Source organism: Bubalus bubalis, chromosome 12, assembly GCF_019923935.1.
Source record: "Bubalus bubalis isolate 160015118507 breed Murrah chromosome 12, NDDB_SH_1, whole genome shotgun sequence".
Taxonomy (NCBI): Eukaryota; Metazoa; Chordata; class Mammalia; order Artiodactyla; family Bovidae; genus Bubalus; species Bubalus bubalis.
In genome coordinates this window covers 73256206-73277870 of record NC_059168.1, presented here as the reverse complement: position 1 = coordinate 73277870, position 21665 = coordinate 73256206, and the positions used below count along the sequence as shown (strand labels likewise).

Below are 21665 nucleotides of genomic sequence, written 5' to 3'. Positions count from 1 at the left end.
CTTTTTCTGGGCTCCAAAATCATTACAGATGGTGACTGCAGCCATGAAATGAAAAGACACTTACTCCTTGGAAGGAAAGTTATGACCAACCTAGATAGCATATTCAAAAGCAGAGACATTACTTTGCCAACAAAGTTCGGTCTAGTCAAGGCTATGGTTTTTCCTGTGGTCATGTATGGATGTGAGAGTTGGACTGTGAAGAAGGCTGAGCGCCGAAGAATTGATGCTTTTGAACTGTGGTGTTGGAGAAGACTCTTGAGAGTCCCTTGGACTGCAAGGAGATCCAACCAGTCCATTCTGAAGGAGATCAGCCCTGGGATTTCTTTGGAAGGAATGATGCTAAAGCTGAAACTCCAGTAGTTTGGCCACCTCATGCGAAGAGTTGACTCATTGGAAAAGACTCTGATGCTAGGAGGGGTTGGGGGCAGGAGGAGAAGGGGACAACAGAGGATGAGATGGCTGGATGGCATCACTGACTCGATGGACATGAGTCTGGGTGAACTCCGGGAGTTGGTGATGGACAGGGAGGCCTGGAGTGCTGCGATTCATGGGGTCGCAAAGAGTCGGACACGACTGAGCGACTGATCTGATCTGATCTGAAGAATACTAGAAACAAAATATCACGGTCCTATCCTTGTATCCAATTATAGTAAATTGACAAAATAATGTGTGTCATTCTTTTCTGGCAATTACAGATGACATAACAGAACTGGAAAAGGTCCAATAGAGAGTAATTAAAATGACAAGCAGAAAGCATGTCCTTTACATATTGGCAAGCAAAAACCAAACTCTGGCCTTCAGAAGAGAGTTTAGATGTGATGTGCCAAAAGGGTGCCTAGTTGGAACACACATGCAGTCACCAAATCTTAGAACATCAGCAGTAAAGCATAGCTGGTGGTGATTGAAAGAGGCAGACTCGGAAGCCAAATAGAGGAGCTGCTATTTTGCATGTGGAGCAGCAAGGAAGTAATTCCTTCCCTCCAGTTGCTGAATCACTGGCTTTCAGTCTTGTCCACACGTGGTATGAAGATGACACAGGAGACAGATTTAGAGGCTCTGGTTGGGGATGGGATGACCAGGAAGAGAGGCAGTGTTGGAACAAGGCTGTCCTTCCTCTCCATAGCATCTTGTGGATTTTGGGAGTCTGTGACAAATTGCCTGGAATATCTTTATGAATGGAACTTTCTAAGTTTACATCCTGGACAGTGGTACTGTTCTTCAATAAGTTGTCTTTCTGTGTCATGATGAAGATTGCATCAGACTGCACAGTTCACAGTGGTGGTTTCTGTGTGCAGACGACCACAGGCATGATCCATTCTGCCATACTGTCAAAGCTTAGGAGGCCAGAGGCTAAATGACACCCCCCACAAGATCCTTAAGAATTACCTCAAGAAGGCAACCCAGAGGATACAATATCCAGAATTTCCTCAGTTTTGCTGGTTCACCAAAGGCTAATTATTTACATGGTGTTTTTCGGACACCCCAAAAATCAACAAATTCTGTGTTTACTTGACTTTCTAAATTGGCTCCAGATTAGTCATTTCAGCTCTTCTCAACCTGGCTGCAAATCACTTGGCGTGCTTTTGAGAAAACGCCTACATCTGGAACCCACCCTAGCTGAAGTGAGTTTGTTTAAAGCGTCCCCAGGTGATAGAATGTATGACCAAATTGGAGAACCACTGAGCTTCTCCACGTGCTAAAGTTAATTATTTGAGAGGTTCTGGCTTTAGGAAGAGTGCAAAGGGCATTGGCCAACAAGACAGGGTGGAAGAGAAAAGGTGATTCGGCCAGCTCTCCGGTGCCCACACATGCTTGGTCACTGTCCAGGCTCTGCCTACATGGTTTTGGGGGTCAGGGAGGCCGAGCTGATTTACCTTCCAGTTACCAGACAGCCTGGAACACTGAAAACAGAAGCTTCCTGGGTTTCTGTGTTCACATGAGGAAGGAGACTTTCTCTGCTAGGCCCCAAATCTCTGCCCTCCCAAGAGCTGGAACAAAGGACACAGGAGGCCCACAGCTCTCAGAAACAGGAAATAGCTTCCTTGTTGCTAATGCTGAGCTGTTCCTTCTTCTTCTGCTTCTTCACGTTTACTAATGTCCTTGGCCTGGGGTTAACTCTTCTGCTTAGTTACGTTTGACTCTCGTCTCACCATTTCAGAGCTTAGGAGAGGCCCAGGGCCTTTTCTTGTCCCGCATAACAAATTCTTTTAGGGCCTACATAACTACCATTGAGTGCAACTCAGGGCCTCCTCAGGAACCTCTGTGCCTTCGTTTCATGTTATAGTAAATAAAAGTGGTTCCAGTTCACAGCAGCCAAGACATGGAAGCAAACTAAATGTCCATCAACAGATGAATGGACAAAGAAGATGTGGTGTATATATACACAATGGAATACTACTCAGCCATAAAAGAGAATGAAATAATGTCATTTGCAGAAACATGGATGGACCTAGATATTATCACACTAAAGTGAAGTCAGACAGAGAAAGACAAATACCACATGCTATCACTATGTGGAATATTTTTTTTAATTATAAAAAGAACTTATTTACAAAACAGAAATAGATCCACAAACATAGAAAACAAACTTATGTCTACCAAAGGGGAAGCAGAGGGATGAAGTGGGAATTTGGAATTAACAGAATTACACTACTATATGTAAAATAGATAAACAACAAGGACCTACTGTATAGCACAAGGAACTATATTCAATGTCTCATAATAACATAGAGTAGAAAAGAATCTGAAAAAGAATATATATATATATCTATCTCTCTCTGCTGCTGCTGCTGCTAAGTCGCTTCAGTCGTGTCCGGCTCTGTGCGACCTCATAGATGGCAGCCCACTAGGCTCCCCTGTCTCTACCTACATATTATTCAGGACTTCCCAGGTGGCTAAGTGGTAAAGAATCTACCTGTCCAGCAGAAGATGCAGGTTCTATCCCTGGGTTGGGAAGATTCCCTGGAGAAAGAAAAGGCAACCCACTCCAGTATTCTTGCCTGAGAAATCTCATGGGCAGAGGAGCCTGGCAGGCTACAGTCCACGGGGTCACAAGAGTCAGACATGACTCAGCAAATAAACTACCACCACATATTATATCCCTGAAACTATCAACTATCTTTCAATTAAAAAAAAAAAAAAAAAAGTGGTGCTTCCAGTACAGGTTGGGACCACTGTGTGCCTAGAAAATTCCTTCTTTTCCTCACGTTGACATGTCTCCATCTTTTGAAAAAAATGCAAGAGCAATGAGCCCAAATTACAAAAAGAAAGAGTCACCCAGTGGGAAGTGGAGGGGATACCCACAAATGTAGCAAACAATGTGGAACACAGAGAAACCCAATGGCGTCTCCCTGCTAGCAACTTCCCAGCCCTGCTACTGGGCTCCCCCTAGGGGCACCCATCCCACCACCTTCTCTATTCCTCCCTTATATTGGCAGCACCCGCTTTTAAATCTCTTTTAATGCAAAAAACCACTTCAACTTGGGTGAGGAAATCTCCAGAAACAAACCTTGTCCACAGAGGCCATCTCTGGTACCCAGGCAATCCATTGAGGACAGCTGGGGGCTTTTAAAGGCACATTTATCACCTCACTTATTCCTCAACGTTTTGGTTTTCTACCCCCACAGTCTGTATACTCTCTTCCACACATCAAGTATTAATGTTCTACCTCAGGTGGCATAGTGGTAAAGAATCTGCCTGCCAATGCAAGAGACGAAAGAGACATGGGTTCAATCCCTTGGTCGGGAATATCTTCCAATTCCCCCTGAAGGAGGAAATGGCTACCCACTCCAGTATTCTTGCCTGGAAAACTCCATAGACAGAGGAGCCTGGCTGGCAAAGAGTCGGGCACACCTGAGGACACAAAGCACATCAACTATTTGGTTTCATCTTTTACGGCCTCTGTCAATATCTGCCCACCAGACTTCCCTGGTAGGCCAGTGATTAAGAATCCTTGCTTCTACTGCAAGGGACACGGAGTTTGATGCCTGGTCAGGGAAGTATGACCCTGAATGCTGCACAGACAGTGGGTGGGACCTCAGAGACTCCGTACCTGGCTGGGATGCAGGTACTGAATATGATTGTGACAGAAAAGACTTTTTATAGAGAGACTAACGTGGATTCAGGGCTTCCCACATAGTTCAGTGGTAAAGAATCTGCCTGCCAATGAAGGAGACGTGGGTTTGATCCCTGGGTTGGGAAGATCCCATGGAGGAGGAAATGGCAACCCACTCCAGTGTTCTTTGCCGGGAGAATCCCATGGACAGGTACAGTCCATGGATCGCAAAGAATCGGACACAACTGAGTGACTGAGCACCAACTTGGATTAAAGCACATTCCCACCAATTAGCATCCTTTCATGGATTTATGGAAAGCTGGAAAAGTCATAGACTGAGGGGGATTCAGAACCCATGCAGTTTCTTCAGGTATCTGATGAGAAAGGTCAGGAGGGAGGTCTTGCCAATCCTACAAATTACAGAGCCTTGGGTTGTGAGCTAGGACTCCTCCCCTAACAGCTAGTATTGCATGGATGCCTACTGCACCAGGCCAGGAAATAGAAGGTGGGATGGAAAACAGATGTGGCAGTTTTAGCTTACAGACAGAAGGACTTTCCTTGTAGTCCAGTGGCTTAGACTCCAGGCTGTCAATTCAGGGGACATGGGTTCAATCCCTGGTCAGGGAACTAGATTTCACTTGCTGCAACTAAGAACCTGCACTCTGCAATGAGCTAAAAAATCCCATGTGCTGCAGCTAAGATCCTGTGCAGCCAAATAAATAGAGAATTTTTTTAAAAGAAGCTTATAGATGGCAAGCAAATTATTCAGATATAACTGTTTTTTAAAAGAGACTGTGTTTAAAGTTTTGAAGGAGCCCAAAAAAGACTCATTCATTCTAGAAGCATGGTTTGGCAGACTGTAACAGCAATGGGCCCTACTCTACGGTAGACTACTGGTCTACCCTACAGCATGACCTAAAGAGTTGTGCTTCACAATACTCACGCTCTCTTGTGTTCCCCTCCCACGTTGACTCTAACTTGGCTTTGTGACTCACACTGACCAGTAGGACAATGACACACAGGACACAAGCAAAGGCTTGATAATCCTTGAACCTTAGGGCGCTTCTCTGGGAACACTGCCCGGCAACCACCATGTAAGAAAGCGACTCTAGCTCATGGAAGATGAGAGGTCATGTGGAGGAAACCAAGGCACCCTAGCCATTCGTCACCACCTACTGCCAGGCAGGTGAGTTGAGGTGATCTTGGACACACCAATCAATTGACCTTATAGTTTAACTGCAGCCACATGAGTGGGCCCTGATGACCCGAGCAGAGGAGCCTCTCAGCTGAACTGCAAAATTGAGAGAAATAATAAATTAATATTGTTTTGAGACTCAAAGATTTGGGGTGATTTGTTATGCGAGGAAAGACAGTAAGCAGAAGCTGCAATGAAGTGGTGCTTAACAGAAATACAAAACCTGTAGCATTGTCTTTGGATGGCCTGGCAAATGGAGGATGGCAAGGTGGCAAGGAGGCTGTTGGTGCAGGCTGGAGGCTTCAGGGAAACCTTAGCAGAGGCTGGAAAGATAGCCACCTGTGTCCTAATGCAGTGAAACGAGGACAGTAATGAAAGCAGTCATGTACAGCCGTCACCTGCAGAAACTTGAAACACAGAAAACATGCTCAATGAACTTGCGAATTTGGCTCAGGGAATTTCCAGGCAGGATGTTAAAGGTGTAAATTGCCTTTTTTTAGCAAGGGAAGGAGGAATTGTTTAGTTTGCAGCAGAATTTAGAAGAAGGAAGTTTGAGAATGTATGAGTTCCAAACCTAAATGTTTCATACTTCCAGTCTCTTTATCGCATGAAAGAATCTCAAATAAGACATGGTTTCAGAGTAAAGATAAATTAAGTTTGAGGCGGTGACTCTTAAAATCTCAGAAAACTTAAGGTGATGTCTAGTAGACCGTCTCACTCAGAAAAAAGGGGGCTTTTATGAATCTCAAGGTCATTGTCCCATAGAACTCGGCAACACACTGCCCAAAGCAGAGGGAAGACCACCTCTAAAACAATTGTGGGAATGGCTTTTGGCTAGTCAAGTAGACTTTTCCTGTATCTAAAAAGCCAACAAAGTTTTAAGGAAGTTGCAGGGTAGAGAGTTCAGAATGAAAAAGACCTTGGGTTCCAAACTTTCTAAAGTGCGCAAAGCTTGAGAAAGCTCCTTGGTCACAGACACACCGGTTCTTACCAACACGGAAATGCATCTCAGAAGGTGGAGCCAAGAGCCCAGAGAGCAAAGCTAAGAGCTGGAGAGAACAGTCAATACAGCAATCCCTGCCATCATCGAGCTAGTGGGGCCCTGGGAACTGAGGCTGTGGGCCCTGCTTGGGCTGTGGGCCTGTGGGCCATGGGAATCGCAGAGTCACTCTGGATGAGTGATTTGTACATGGTGTTTACTGAGGTTGTTCCAGCTCCATCCCTAAGACACTATCGTGTCTTAGGTGTATAGAGAAAAGAGGATGGTTTATCTTTTCATTTCACCAGTCCTTGAATTAAGAGGCACCATCTGAAGAACCCCACCTAAGGAGCCTCACACACACCTGGACCAGATTCAGATCATGACACTTTGGGCCTGAGGTCGTGATAGATGAGACTCAAGGGCACTGGGAGGGGCGAGGGTATTTTGCACATATTGACCCATTTGTAATAGGAGAACCGGAGTAGGTTGTTAGAGTGATGACCAGAGCCTGACACTGTCCTGTATACATACCATGTGCATCTTCACCTCCAAGGGATTCTGAACTTGGCCTGGTGATTTGCTCTGGGACAAAGGTATATAGGCCACAACTAGAGGCTGGCCAAGTGCTTGCTCATGAACACCGCCATAAAAAGAAAACTGGTCCAGACCCCTGGAGGAGGTGAGGCATGTGAAGGAGAAACTAGACGCCCAGATGATCGCCAACACCTGCTGGGGGTCTTGGCCCATCAGGCTTGTGTACCCTGTGCTTAATGAAGGATTTCAGGTCAAATCAGCAGAGGAGCCACTCACTAGGCCATGCCACAGAGTCACAGGAAATTGTAAATAATTGTTACAGTAGAAAGTTTTGGGATGATGTTGTTAGGCAGCAATAGATACACAAGAAGGTGAAAAAGCCCTTCTGGGAGGAGCTGGTATTGAAGGTCAGAGGGCGAGCACGTGGAGAGCCTGGGTGAGGCTCCTGCCAGCACTGTGTAGATGACAGGAGAGTCAGTAAAGTTGTGGAGGGAGGCAAGGGACAGGGCAGTACAGACCACATCACGCTTAACCTGCCACAGTCTGCAGGAACTACACCAAGAGGAAGCAAAGACGCCCATTTTAGAAAACAGCACCTTTAAGTGATTCATTACTCAGTGGAGGTCTTGGCTTAGCCGTTGGTTCTTAAAGGTTCCGAGTTTTCACGCCGCTATTGCCCAAACACATACTGTGTGAGAGACTGTCAGGGTGGTCGTGGGCAGAGCACAAATGCGCACTGTCACTTCTCAGCCAAGCATTAACAGGAAATAAACAAGCACTCGAACTGCACCATCTGGGCAGGGTAGAAATTTCGGCAGACTCTAGGTCCCCAGATTCAGGTTTACTATATATAACATGCTATTATTGCCAAGCTATGCACTCGTGAACACTGCCGATCATGTCTCAGGGAGTCATATCTTCATTTGTAAAATGAGCAGATGTCCCCCAACTCCAAAAGTCTAAGGTTCTAAGATGAGGGTTGTTGTTTGTTTGTTTTTAATTTTTATTGGAGTATAACTGCTTTACAGTGCTGTGTTTAGGATGAAATTTTAATGCATAAATAAATACGTTAAGTGCCTCTCACATAATAAGCAGTCAACTCTGTGTTGATCTGAGTGGGCATTAGAAATCCAATGGACTATGATAACACTGAAATACTATTATCCATAAATTGCTGCATCCCTCTTGGAAAGCAATATGGAAGTAAGAGTTAAGAGTCATAAAAATATTTTACCTTTGACTGTAATCCCTTTCTTAGGTATTTATCCTGAGGAAATAACTAAACATAAGATAAAAGCTATATGTATCACCTCTAACATAAAAAAAAAAATCAGAAATAACCTAAATGTCTAGTGAAAAGGATAAATAAATGATTGCCTGGGCAGTATTGTGGAGCCATTATAAGAATTATTAGAAAAGCTGTAGAATTATAGAAAAGTGTTCATGATTTCATAATTAGTGAAAAAGGCAATATATATATATACACATATAATATTACTATATGTAAAAGTAGACTATGCATATGGATAAGGCTAGAAAGAAACTTGCAAATACAAAAATAGTTGTATAAGAGCTGAGATAATGGAGGTTTTTCTTATTTCTTAAAAGTTGCCCTTCTAATAAAGGTTTTTCTTAACCCCATTATCTCTCTGTGGTCTTCACTCTTGTTCCTGTGGGAGCAGGTGTGGAAAGCCCACTGCACTCAGTCTGAGAGTGGCCCTGAGCCGTCCAGGCCTGACATGGACACAAGCATCTCCTGGCAGCATCCAGCAAACCCAGCAGGGACCAGGGACTGACCAGGAGTTCCTAAACTAGGAGAGGATAATTTAGGCTGCCTGTAACTGCCCTCCCCCAAAGACGGTGACTTAGGAAGAGAGTGCCAAGGCAATTCTGAGAAACCCTGACATGCCCCACCTCATATCCGGGATAGTTCTGGCAGGAGACCTGAAAATGAGGAATGTGCATTGCCAATGACTTGGCCAAGGTGTTTTTGTTGCTGGTCATCAGAGAGAGGTACGGAGAGAAGAGACATCACCTCATCCCCCATCTGAAGGTAAGGTCATCTTCTCCATTCAAATCAATCAGCATTTTTGAGCATTTACTTTAGAGAAGACACTGGAGAGGATATAAAGGTGACTAAGACAGGGTTGTTGCTGCAAAGATCTTGTACCCCAGCATGGGAGCCTAAGGAAGAGAGACAGACAGAAAGGATTATGCTATAAGGCAGAACATTGAAAAGTCAGGAAACCTGTGCTACCAAAGTCAGGAAGAGGAAGACGTCATGTCCAGCTAAAAGGATCACTTGTGTTGGGTCTTGAAGGATGGATTTTGTCAGAGGTGATGATTTGAGAAGACATTTCAGGCTGAGCAATCAGCGGAAGCCAAAAGGCAAAGATGGGGAAGCCCTGGGGCCCTTGGTAGCAGTGAGTAGTCCACTTAAGCTGGACCAAGGATATGTAGCGCAGACTGTGAGGGGTCTGATATGAAGGGAGATTGCACCTTGAATGGTCTGCCTGGCTGTGCTTTCGGATAATGCACAGTGACAGGAGCATAGAGACAGAATCGGATTTGGGAAGGTGGGAAGCAAGCAGCCTGGCTGGGGTTTCAGCAGCTCAAAGGAAAGGAAAAGACAAGGGTGAGGGACCCTACAGGACTGGAGGCACTGGGTGACTGACCTGTGTTGAGTGGCAGGAACAGGTTGCGGATAACTCTAGGGCTTTACCCTGGGATACTGAGTCCTGGCGATGCTGACTATAGGGATCAAAAGGAATGGGCTGGAGCAGGAAGGGAAAGCGAAGGGTCTAGCCCAGGATGCATTGAGTTAAATGCAAGTGGCCATGTCCCTAAGCGGGTGGATGTTAGGGGTGAGCTTGATAGAGCAGTCAGGATTAGATTTGAGAGCTATCTGTGGAAAAGGCTGCAGCTGGAGAGGTAGAAGAGTCTGGAAGGCAGAAATTTGGAGAATGTGTAGGCGTCAGAGGAGAAGAACCAAACAAAAGAGAAACTGGCCAGCCAGAGGGAACAGAGGAGACACGGGGTCCCCAGGGCTTGGGTGATGATGTGCAGCTGCAGGGGACAAGGTAGCTGGGGTGGGCCTGGGGGTATCAAAATAAAGCATAGGATGGAGCAGAAGCCAGACTATAAGCAGCAGAGAGCACAGCTACAAGGTGGGGACAAACTCTGACAACTTTTTAGTTAAGTTCGGTGGTAGGGAGAATAGAACTGGAAGGCAGCCTGAATGGTTATCGGGTCAAGGGAAAGTGTGCTGTGGGGTGTACATGTTGAGTATGTTTGTATTTGAGAAGATGGTGGATAAAAGGACAATAAGCATCTATCCCCTGGCGAGGAGGGTTCTGAGGCACCACTAAAGTCAGCTCCATCCCAAGAGCTCATGCTTGATCCTACAAGGCAATGCAGTTAAAAATTTTTTCTTAAACTTTCCTTCAGGCAAACTTTATTTAAAAGACTTTTTTATATGGACCATTTTTAAGTCTTTATTTAATTTGTTACAATATTGCTTCTGTTTTATGTTTTAGTTGTTTGGCTGCAAGGCATGTGGGATCTTAGTCTCCTGACCAGGGATTGAACCCACACCCCTGCATTGGAAGGTAAGGTCTTAACCACTGGATCACAGGGAAGTCTCCAGGTAAACTTTACTCAGAACTGCAACATATAAGTCACTGATGCCAGTTCACAGTAGGAAATGGAGGGGGTCCCTAGAAGGTGCTCATTGCCCTGGGGCATCAGCTCCAAACAAAACAAAAAGGATGGATGGAGAGCAGATAGGTGGTTTAGTTGCTAAGTTGTGTCCAACTTTTTGTGACCCCATGGACTGTAGCCTGCCAGGCTTCTCCATCCATGGGATTTTCCAGGCAAGAATAGTGGAGGGGGTTGCCATTTCCTTCTCCAGGGGATCTTCCCCACTCGGGGATCAAACCTGGGTCTCCTGCATTGCAGGTGGATTTTTTACCAACTAAGCTACCAGGGAAGCCATACATATATGGAGGGCAGATGGAGAAGAACAAAATTAAGTTAACAAGGAGAAAGGGAGGTGTTTTGCTGAGGGCCCAATGGAGATGTTGAAAAATGGTGAACTTAAAGAAAGCAGAAAGAATTTGGAAGTCACAGTGAAAAATGAGCTACTGATTGCATTTGAGCTGGGAAACATGGGATTTCCAAGCAGCACAGAAGCCCCTGTTGAGTCGGAGAGCATGAATCAGAAGCGCAGCCAGCTGGCACACAGCTTTCCCCCGGCAAGTTTGGCGGCCTCGCACCGAAGCAGCATATGACGGTGATTATCCAGGCTGGGGGCTGACCAAGTGTAATGGAAGGGTAGGACGGGAGGGGCTCTCAGGAGCTTGCAAGGACGTGCTCGAAAGAGACAGTCTTTTCTGAGGTCCCCTGGTTGCCAAGCCAGACAACAGGGCTCTTTCTCATGTCCACGGATGTTTTCCCTTGGCTGCTATCAGTGGGAGACAAGCCTGCTTTGAAGGCTTGATCACTAACTTTTAACTGAGATTTTCAGTGAGAAAATATTTTAGTTTTTAAAAAATCATAGTAAACTCAACTTAAGATGTACCATTTCAGCCATTTTAACGTGTTTAGTTCCACGGTGTTAAGTACATTCACATTATTGCAGAATCGTCACCACCGGCCCTCTCTGAAACCTGCCCATCATCCCCAGCTGAAACTATACCCATTAAACACTAACACTCTGTTTCCCCTCCCTCCAGCCCCCGTAACCACTGTACTACTTTCGGTCTCCACGTAATTGATGATGCTAAGTATCTCAGATAAGTGAAACCATACAATATTTGTTTCTGTATCTGGCTTACTTCATTTAGCATGATGTCCTTAAGGTTCATCCATGTGGTAGCATGTGTCAAGATTTCCTTCCTCTTTAAACTGAGTAATATTCCATCAAATGTATACACATGCTGTTTATTCATCAGTGAATGGACACTGCATTGTTTCTACCTTTTGAATATTATGAATAATGCTGCTATTAAATATTGGTGTACAAATATATGCTCAGATTCTGTTCTCAGTGTTTTGGGGTATATACCAACAAGTGGAGTTGTCCATAATTTAGTTATTCAATAATATACATAATTGAATAAAAATTGATCAATGCAACTCGGATCAAGATGCATGGCACTAGATCTGTGGGAGCTTGGGTCACAGAGACCCAGGTGCCAACATTCCTGCCTGGACAGGGCAGGACATGGCATGATGACACGGCAGCCACTCACTCCGTTTATGGAATCCTAGGCTGGGATGTCGATCAGTCTTTTAGGATTCAAGGCCTGACTCCAGAACACTTGGCTATTTCAATTTGGGGGAAGAAAGGGGCCATGCCGAGCTTCTGAAATACTGTTCCTGGTTAGGTGAATGCACACGCATAGATGTGTGAAGTATGAAGTACACAAACCCCTGTGGTTTGGCCACAGATGATAAAAATCAAGCTGGTCATTGGTTTAAAAAGAAAAAAAAAAGTCTAGTTTTAGTGAGGCACACTAGACTTTCCTTTCTGGCACTATTTGTACTTTGGAGTCAAGACAGCCTTTTGTTCGGATCTGTGCTCCACTAGTCTTAGCTCTGTGTTGTTCTTCAGTCGTCAAGTCATGCCCAACTCTTTGCAATCCTGTGGACTGCAGTGGGCTGTCAAGAGTCTTCTCCAGTGCCACAGTTCAGAGGCATCGGTTCTTCAGCACTCAGCCTTCTTTATGGTCTGTCACATCCATACATGACTACTGAAAAAACCACAGCTTTGACTAGACAGACCTTTGTCAGCAAAGTGATGTCTCTGCTTTTTGAGCAGGTCATATTACCTCCCTGATTCTGTTTTCTCATCTGTGAATTGCATAGCTAAAATAATTAATGAGATGTGTATGTGTAGCCGCTTCATGTGGAATTTACCTCACAGGAGACTGTCAGTAAACATCGGTTTCCTTCTTCCCATCTCAGTGGCTTCCTTCACTGCCCCTCACCGTTTAGACTTAGGGAATCTAGAACCCATCCCTGCTCTCTGGCACCTCCTCAGGTAGTTATAAGAAGTGAAAGTTGCTCAGTCAAGTCCATGGAACACTCCAGGACAGAATACTGGAGTGGGTAGCCTGTCCCTTCTCCAGGATCTTCCCAACCCAAGGACCGAACTGGGGTCTCCTGCATTGCAGGTCGATTCCTTACCAACTGAGCTATCAGAGAAGCCCTTCAGGAAGCTAGCTATAAGCAGCCCAGAAAAAGACAAAAGCTCAGCGCCTTTGCCTCCTAGTGGTGAAACAAGACTGTTACATGAGCAAACAGTAAAGGACCTGTTCAAACTTTATCAGAGGTTGTGTCTCACTTACAAATACATATCTGAGTCATCAGCAAAATACTACTGTAACTAGAGTTTACTGCTTACGATTCATGTTTAATTACTAGCTAGCAGAATAATTAGAAGTCCTCATTAACTATATCACATTCATTTGGTCTGCAGATTGATGAGAACACTAACTGTATATTTTCCCTCATATTCATGAGTGCTAAGTTGCTTCAGTCATGTCCGACTCTGTGCAACCCTATAGGCTGTAGCCCACCAGGCTCCTCTGTCCATGGGCTTCTCCAGGCAAGAACACTGGAGTGGGTTGCCGTGCCCTCCTCCAGGGGATCTTCCAGACCCAGGGATTGAACTCACGTCTCTTACATCTCCTGCATCGGCAGGCAAGTTCTTTACCACTAGCACCACCCGGAAGCCTCATGTTCATCTGAGTATAAATGTGAAAGAGCTGATGACTGAGAAGAGGCTCATGGAGAGCGCAGAGTGGACTTCTTAAACCCAGAGATATCATAACGTCCTAGACAGGAGCACAGACAAGGGCACTGAGGAGACCTGGAAAAGCATTTAACTCTGGAGGTGATCCACGAAGGAGTCAGTTGACTGAGTGGAGTGGCCCTGCTGTCTTTCAGAAAGGCTGAAAAACGTGAGCTGGAAGTAGACCCAGCCACTGCCGCAGGCAGCATTCGGAACAGCTCCCGGCATGTCTGTTCTGAGTCCTGACTGGAGTGGCCCAGCCAGGACTGGGGAGGGTGGAGGAGCCAACCTCTCCTAAGAACTCCCTCTCCTAAGAATGGAGACGACGCTGGGGGGACCCAGCTATAGCGTCAGGAGTAGGTTCCACATAGAAAACATTTGCCATGACAAGTCCTGAGCTATGTCTTAGAGTGGTGTGTCTCACGTCCTGTTGCCCACAGTATCGGGATAATCACTGGACTTGTCAAAACGCTGATTCCTAGGCCCCACACCAGACCCCACCATTCTGGGAATGGGGACTAAGAATCTATACTTCCATGCTCCTCCTCAAAGTGATTCCTATTACGGTGAAATTTGAGAATCACAGACCTAAGACTAGTTAACTCCCTTGAAAGGCAGAATGAGGCCAGGAGCTTGGGCAGGACCAAGAGGCTATGACTATGAAATAAGCCTGTATTCTACCCACTTTTGGCTTCCCAGGTGGCACTAATGATACAGAACTTGCCTGCCAGTGCAGGAGACATAGAGATGCAGGTTCGTCCTTAGGTTGGGAAGATCTCCTGGAGGAGGGTACGGCAACCCACTCCAGGTTTCATGCTTGGAGAGCCCCATGGACAGAGGAACCTGGAGGGCTACAGCCCATAGGGTCACAAAGAGTCAGACATGACTGAAGTGACTTAGCATGCAGGCATGCATAGTGTTACAGTTAACTAAAAGCCATCTTTTTTTCTATCTCTTTTCTTCTCTGACCTTACTCAGGACTGAAACGTACAATAACAGAACTATATGTAACTGCTGAGTAGTTGCTAAGTGTGAAAGGTCAAAACCATCCCCAGTCAAGTCCACAAGAGACTGGGTTGGCTGGCAGCTCCATGCCAAGCCTGGGCTCAGTAGCCAGAGCCTGAGCTGCCTGTTCAAGCAGCTCGTCCAGTGGCCTGATGCAGGTGCAAGCAGAGATGATCGGTCCTTTAGCAGCTGCTTCAGCAGAAGGCTGGGAGATGCTCTACTGACAGTTAAGCGGGTTGGACCGCTGGGCTAAGAGGTGTGAAGAGCTCAAACTCTGACCTTTTATGTGGACAACTTCCGTTTGAGCGAGACTGGGAGTCCACACAGAGTGGCAGCTTTCAGCCTCTGCCTGTATGTGGACGAGGGAGAAATAAGCTTGAAAGTGCCAACTTCTTTTCACAGCCTGTGAGGTGAGGGGGAGCCATAACAACAGCCTATAAATACCGCAGGATGGAAAGACTAGGGGCTGGTCACCCTAGGGTGCAATTGCAGAAACAAGGTGTGCAAAGAAATGCAGTCAGAGAAATACTAGCCTGAAGGTCAAGTTTTCATACAGTGAACTCAGTGAGACAACAAAACCATCCTCTCCTGGGGAGAGAGGGCAGTTGGAGGAAATGCTAGCTCCTGAGGCTTACGGAGAGATTTGGAGGTTCTGTTGGAGAGAGGAAGCCACCCGCTGTGGGTACACAGGGCAATGCTGGTGAATTGGAGAAGCGTTAGTACCACTGTCCTGTTGGACGTGGCAGGGAAGAGAGTTGACAGAAGGTGATGAGAGCATTTGATTCAGAGGGAAACAGTAAGAGGTTCAGTCTCATTGTGATGCTTTCCTTTTCTACCTTTGGCCCTAAGAAGCCTAAGGCTATAAATGCTCTATCATTGAGTTAATCCTGCCACAGATCTTAAAAATGGTTCTGTAAAATGGAGGTAATTAACTAAACAAAAAGTTGCCGGCTTGCAGATAAAACTTGAAACAGTGACGCACGGAAATGAAAAGACTGTGTATTTCACATATAGTCTTAGGATTATAAGGTCTATAGAGGCTCCTCTTTTTAAGCACAGCATCTGTAATTTGAGTATCTGATGAGAAGTGTGCAGTGGAATGGAGCTTTGGCCCTGTTAAGCACCATAGTAAGCTGTAACCTAGGCATGCGTATTTCATATATTGAGTAGATCAGAAAAGTAATTGGACTTTTTTACTGACTCTCTGACCTCCCACATTGTGACAGACTCTGTCCCCCATTTCTTACCCAACAAACAGAGCTTCAGTACTGCTCAGGGGTCTTAGAGGTAATTCTGATTAGTCTCGGTTGGTCTGGTGAGCTGACTTCTCTTGCCAATGATTGGTTTAGGGGCGGGCAAAGTAAGGGGAGCCCTGATGGAGGGCTTCTGCGAATGGTTTTCACACCTTTACTAGAACATCCTGTTCTTCCACTGCACATCGTTATAACTCACCATGAAGTCGGGACAATAGCAGACTTCCATGATCAGGAGGAAGGGCAAGGTCAAAGCTAAAATCCTGACAATGGCCAAGTGTACAAGTAGGAAGGTCACTTAGGTGAGAGGTGAGAGACTGCAGGTGAGAGACAAGGGTGTCTTGGCCAGGGTGGTGAATGGAGGTGGGGAGAAACTGCTAGATTTTGGATATATTTTGAAGGCAGTGCCCAGAGGATTTAGAGGCTTGAATGGGGAGTGTGAGAGAAAAAGAGGAGTCAAGGAAGACTCAAAGATGTTTAATCTGAGCACCTGGGAGGATGGGGTTGCCATTCGCTGAGACAGGAGGAACAGCTTTCAAGGGGAGCAGGAGGTCAGCTTCAGAGGGTGAGTTTGAGATGCCACATCCCAGTGGAGATGTGGCATGAGTACTGAGACATGCGGGGAGTATGGGAGGGAGGTCCAGGCTGGAGGGACGAATGTGAGCTGCCAGCGTTCAGAGAGTATTAGAGACATGACACTAAATGGAATCACTATCAGAGTGAGAAAAGAGAAGAGGCCCAAGGGCAGAGCCCCAAGGCAGTACACAGACTGAGAAGGAGCTGACACATGGATAAAATCCTTGACACAAATACAGGAGAAAAAGCACAAATGTAACAGGTCAATAATAACAACAGCTTACTCTAGGCCAGGCTCTGTGCTACGGTCTGTATGTATATATATTGTGCAACTTAATCCTCAATTCAGTTCAGTTCAGTCATTCAGTTGTATCCAGTTCTTTGTGACCTCATGGACTGCAGCACGCAAGGCTTCCCCATCCATTACCAACTCCCGGAGTTTACTCAAACTCATGTCCATTGAGTCGGTGATGCCATCCAACCATCTCATCCTCCTCCTGTCTTAATCTTTCCCAGCATCAGGGTCTTCTCAAATGAATCAGCTCTTCACATCAGGTGGCCAAAGTATTGGAGTTTCAGCCTCAACATCAGTCCTTCCAATGAATATTCAGGACTGATTTCCCTTAGGATGGACTGGCTGGATCTCCTTGCAGTCCAAGGGACTCTCAAGAGCCTTCTCCAACACCACAGTTCAAAAGCATCAATTCTCTGGCACTCCAACTCTCACATCCATACATGACCACTGGAAAAACCAGAGCCTTGGCTAGACGGACATTTGTTGGCAAAGTAATGTCTCTGCTTTTAATATGCTGTCTAGGTTGGTCGTAACTTTTCTTCCAAGGAGTAAGTGTCTTTTAATTTCATGGCTGCAGTCACCATGTGCAGTGATTTTGGAACCTAAAAAAGTAAAGTCTGACACTGTTTCCACTGTTTCCCCATCTATTGCCATGAAGTGATGGGACTGGATGCCATGATCTTAGTTTTCTGAATGTTGAGTATTAAGCCAACTTTTTCACTCTCCTCTTTCATTTTCATCAAGAGGCTCTTTAGTTCTTCTTCACTTTCTGCCATAAGGGTGGTATCATCTGTATATCTGAGGTTATTGATATTTCTCCCAACAATCTTGACTCCAGCTTGTGCTTCTTCCAGCCCAGCGTTTCTCATGATGTACTCTGCATATAAGTTAAATAAGCAGGGTGACAATATACAGCCTTGACGTACTCCTTTTCCTATTTGGAACCAATCTGTTGTTCCATGTCCAGTTCTAACTGTTGCTTCCTGACCTGCATACAGATTTCTCAAGAGGCAGGTCAGGTGGTTTGGTATTCCCATCTCTTTCAGAATTTCCCACAGTTTATTGTGATCCACACAGTCAAAGGCTTTGGCATAGTCAATCAAGCAGAAATAGATGTTTTTCTTGAATTCTATTGCTTTTTCCATGATCCATTGGATGTTGGCAATTTGATCTCTGGTTCTTCTGCCTTTTCTAAATCCAGCTTGAACACCTGGAAGTTCACTGTTCATGTATTGTTGAAGCCTGGCTTGGGGAGTTTTGAGCATTACTTTGCTAGCGTATGAGATGAGTACAATTGTGTCGTAGTTTGAACATTCTTTGGCATTGCCTTTCTTTGGGATTGGAATGAAAACTGACCTTTTCCAGTCCTGCGGCAACTGCTGAATTTTCCAAATTTGCTGGCATATTGAGTGCAGCACTTTCACAGCATCATCTTGTAGGATTTGAAATAGCTCAACTGGAATTCCATCACCTCCACTAACTTTGTTCATAATGATGCTTCCTAAGGCCCACTTGACTACATTAGCCATTCAAAGATATCAGTGAAACAATTCCTAGGCATCATTACACAAACAAAAATAAATAAAAATGAAAGTCTGTTTAGATGGGGCAGTGGGAAAACCAAAGCCCTGAAATGCCCTGAGAGGAGTCTGGCTGCGGGGTAACAAAAGCTCTCAAGTCAGCCCACCTTTTGACCTCATTTAAGGAGGCAAAGGCCTGGATAATTCCATGGACTGTATAGTCCATGGGGTCACAAAGAGTCAGATGCGACTTTCACTTTCAAGGAGGAAAAATGTAACTCTTACAATCTGTTTCTTGTAGGTCTACTGATAAGCATGAAAATCTGGAAATGACTCGAGTCATTGCAAAACAGGCTATCAGACATCGATATGAAGGCATGCCTGTTGACCCATTAAAAATGACAAGTATGTGGACTGTGTTGATACAGGTAATGTGATTGATTTTGGTGAGGGATTGCTTCCTTTTGAGGAGAGAATTCCAGACAATTTGCTTAAGTGAAGGAAATTTTATTTTGAGAATATGGAGGTATCTTGGAGCTCCCAAGAGCAATAAAATAGATGCAGATTTATCTAAGGAATGGGACCCGGACCTGGAAAGTCATCAGGGCAAGACAATGCCCCTGAACAGTGACACCAATTCTCTCCTTCACCAAACTCAGCCAGGCTCCTCTGAGCCTTTTCTCTTTGGGTCCTCAAGCTTGGTCTGTAAAGACTTGAACAAGCACAAACGTGGTTTCTAACAGCTCAAGGTCACATCCTTCGAATGACCGTAGGCCCCACTAGAAGTGCCTGCCTGAGAAAACTCCAGGCTGCCAAAGGAATTTATAGTTTGTTCCAGCAACACCTGAAGACTCTGAAGTATCTGTGGGAGGGAAGGAGGGAACCTCACTTTGATAAGTTAGTATTTAACTTACTAAGTTTTAACTTTGACAAGTTTTCTGACAAAAGCCAGAAAAGGTTGCTGCTGCTACTGCTGCTAAGTCGCTTCAGTCGTGTCCAACTCTGTGCGACCCTAAAGACGGCAGCCCAACAGGCTGCCCCATCCCTAGGATTCTCCAGGCAAGAACACTGGAGTGGGTTGCCATTGCCTTCTCCAAAGAAAAGGTTAAATGGTACATAAAATACAGACATTTATCAAATCCCCTCTTTTTTTCCTGTCAAAATTCTTGTGCTCATAATTTAAAAAATACATTTCTGCACAGTTATATAGTGGTTTCCATCAATGTATAGAGGTAGAAACATTCATCTATCATTGGGTTGTATATTAATAGGCAATAAGACTTAAAAAGTGGATTAAAATAGACTGAAGAAATTAAAGAAGGCTGGGTGGGCCCTAATTTGAGGTCAGGAATTCTATATTTAGAAGGAATTTGTCCCTTATCATGTGTTGCCAATTTCTGGTTTCCACATGTGACTCCTACCCACACCCTTTGGCTGTGAAGCTTAGTGCTATTTTGTTAGAGGAGCCACGTGAAGAATGGAGGCGCCTGGAAGGTGAGGCAGACTGCAGGCTGCTAAACAATGTATTTTCATGACTGTTTCCCTCTGCCTGGAACATATATTCCTTCTTCTTGGTGAAATTCCTATGCATCGTTCAAGGCCCTGATCACGTGATACTTCCTATAGGAGCCACCTCTGATAGGCTGCTGCTGCTACTGCTAAGTCACTTCAGTCGTGTCCAACTCTGTGTGACTCCATAGACGGCAGCCCACCAGGCTTCCCCATCCCTGGGATTCTCCAGGCAAGAACACTGGAGTGGGTTGCCATTTCCTTCTCCAATGCATGAAAGTGAAAAGTGAAAGTGAAGCCGCTCAGTCATGTCCAACTCTTCGAGACCTCATGGAATGCAGCCCACCAGGCTCCTCCATCCATAGGATCCTCCAGGCAAGAGTACTGGAGTGGGGTGCCATCGCCTTCTCCGTCTGATAGGCTAGGCAGAATTAATCCCTGCCCAGGGTTCCTATGGCATATTTGATCCTTCTTTTATGGCATTTTATATATTGTTTTTGTAATTTATGGTGTACACATCTGTCTTTTCCTCAAGGTCAGGGAATCTATTTAATTATCTTGGGCTCTCTGGTAGTTGGTGCTCAGTAAATACTTGATGACTGACTGAATTCCCTGTGCATTGCTTCACTCATTTATCCCTTGAAAAGTGAAAGTGAAAGTCACTCAGTCGTGTCTGACTCTTTGCGACCCCATGGACGATACAGTCCATGGAGTTCTCCAGGCCAGAATACCTTACAGGGCCCTTAATTGGCTGCTAGGAAAGAGACATCCAGACTCGTTCAGGCTGGTCTTTCCAGACCAGTCTAGCCTGTCCAGGTCAAAGCAGCACGTCTCAACTGGAAGTAGAGAGAGGGAAAGAGAGGAGACTTTAAAACAAGGCAGGAGGCAGAGGATATTAGGCTATTGGTTGGAGAAAAAGATCAAACCCCTTCTCTTATATGACCTTCCTTCTCTAGACAATGATGTCATCCTTTCTGGCTTCCAGAGTAAAGGGCTGCTGGGCAATCAGATAGAAGAGCTGGAATAAGAATGAGGAGGATTTGTACATTTGTCTACTGGGGGTGGGGAGTGTCTGCATGAAAACACACATTTATTGGCTTCCTGTTGGCGCTGTCACAAATTTCCCAAGCTGGATGGTTTAACGTAACACAAGATGATTCTTTTATAGTTGAAGTCAGATGTCCGATGTGAGTTTTACAGGGTTAAAGATCCAGGTTTGCAGGGCTGTTTACTTCTGGAGGCTCCTGGGGAGAATTCATTGCCTTTCCAGTTTCTACAGGCTGTCATCATTCCCTGCCCAGGGGTACCTTCAGCCCACTTCAATCCCTCTTCCAAGGACCTTTACATATAGGGTCCTCGCAGGGATCTCTTATAAAGATTATGTTGGGGCTATCTGGGTAATCCAAGATCATTTCTCCAATCAACTCTCAAAGTCCCTTTTCCCTTTTTTCATATCAGGTGACATTCACAGGTGCCAGGGATTAGGATATGGGCATCCCGGGGGTGGGGGGGGGTGGTCACTATTCAGTCTATTGTGTGTGTGTGTTAAGTAACTTCAGCAGTGTCTGACTCTTTGCGACCCTATGGACTGTAGCCCACCAGGCTCCTCTGTCCACAGGATTCTCCAGGCAAGAATACTGGTGTGGGTTGCCATGCCCTTCTCCAGGGGATCTTCCCGAGCCAGGGATCGAACCTGAGTCTCCTGTGTCTCCTTAGGCTAAATGTGAAAGTCTTCACCATAACCCCAAAGCCCACTTATCTAAAAAGCTCTTACTTGGGATTTCTAGCCTCTTTAACAATTGCAGCAAATCAATGACACAACTGACTCATTGATCTTGTGTTTAATTTAACCTTGCTGGGAATTCAGCATTTCTGGGAAAAAAGTGATGACAAAGACCAGCCTATTGAAAACATAATAGCTTAAGAGCTAAGGGCCATTGCTGAAA

General features: G+C 45.3%; 1 long non-coding RNA gene across 1 annotated transcript; it reads left to right on the top strand.

Annotated features, from left to right (window-relative positions):
* Positions 1-5131: 5131 nt before the first annotated feature.
* Positions 5132-19955, top strand: LOC112578106. The gene is made up of 3 exons (XR_003102356.3): positions 5132-5240; positions 10302-10373; positions 18512-19955. It is a non-coding gene; the product is annotated as an uncharacterized LOC112578106 (long non-coding RNA).
* The last annotated feature ends 1710 nt before the right edge of the window (positions 19956-21665 follow it).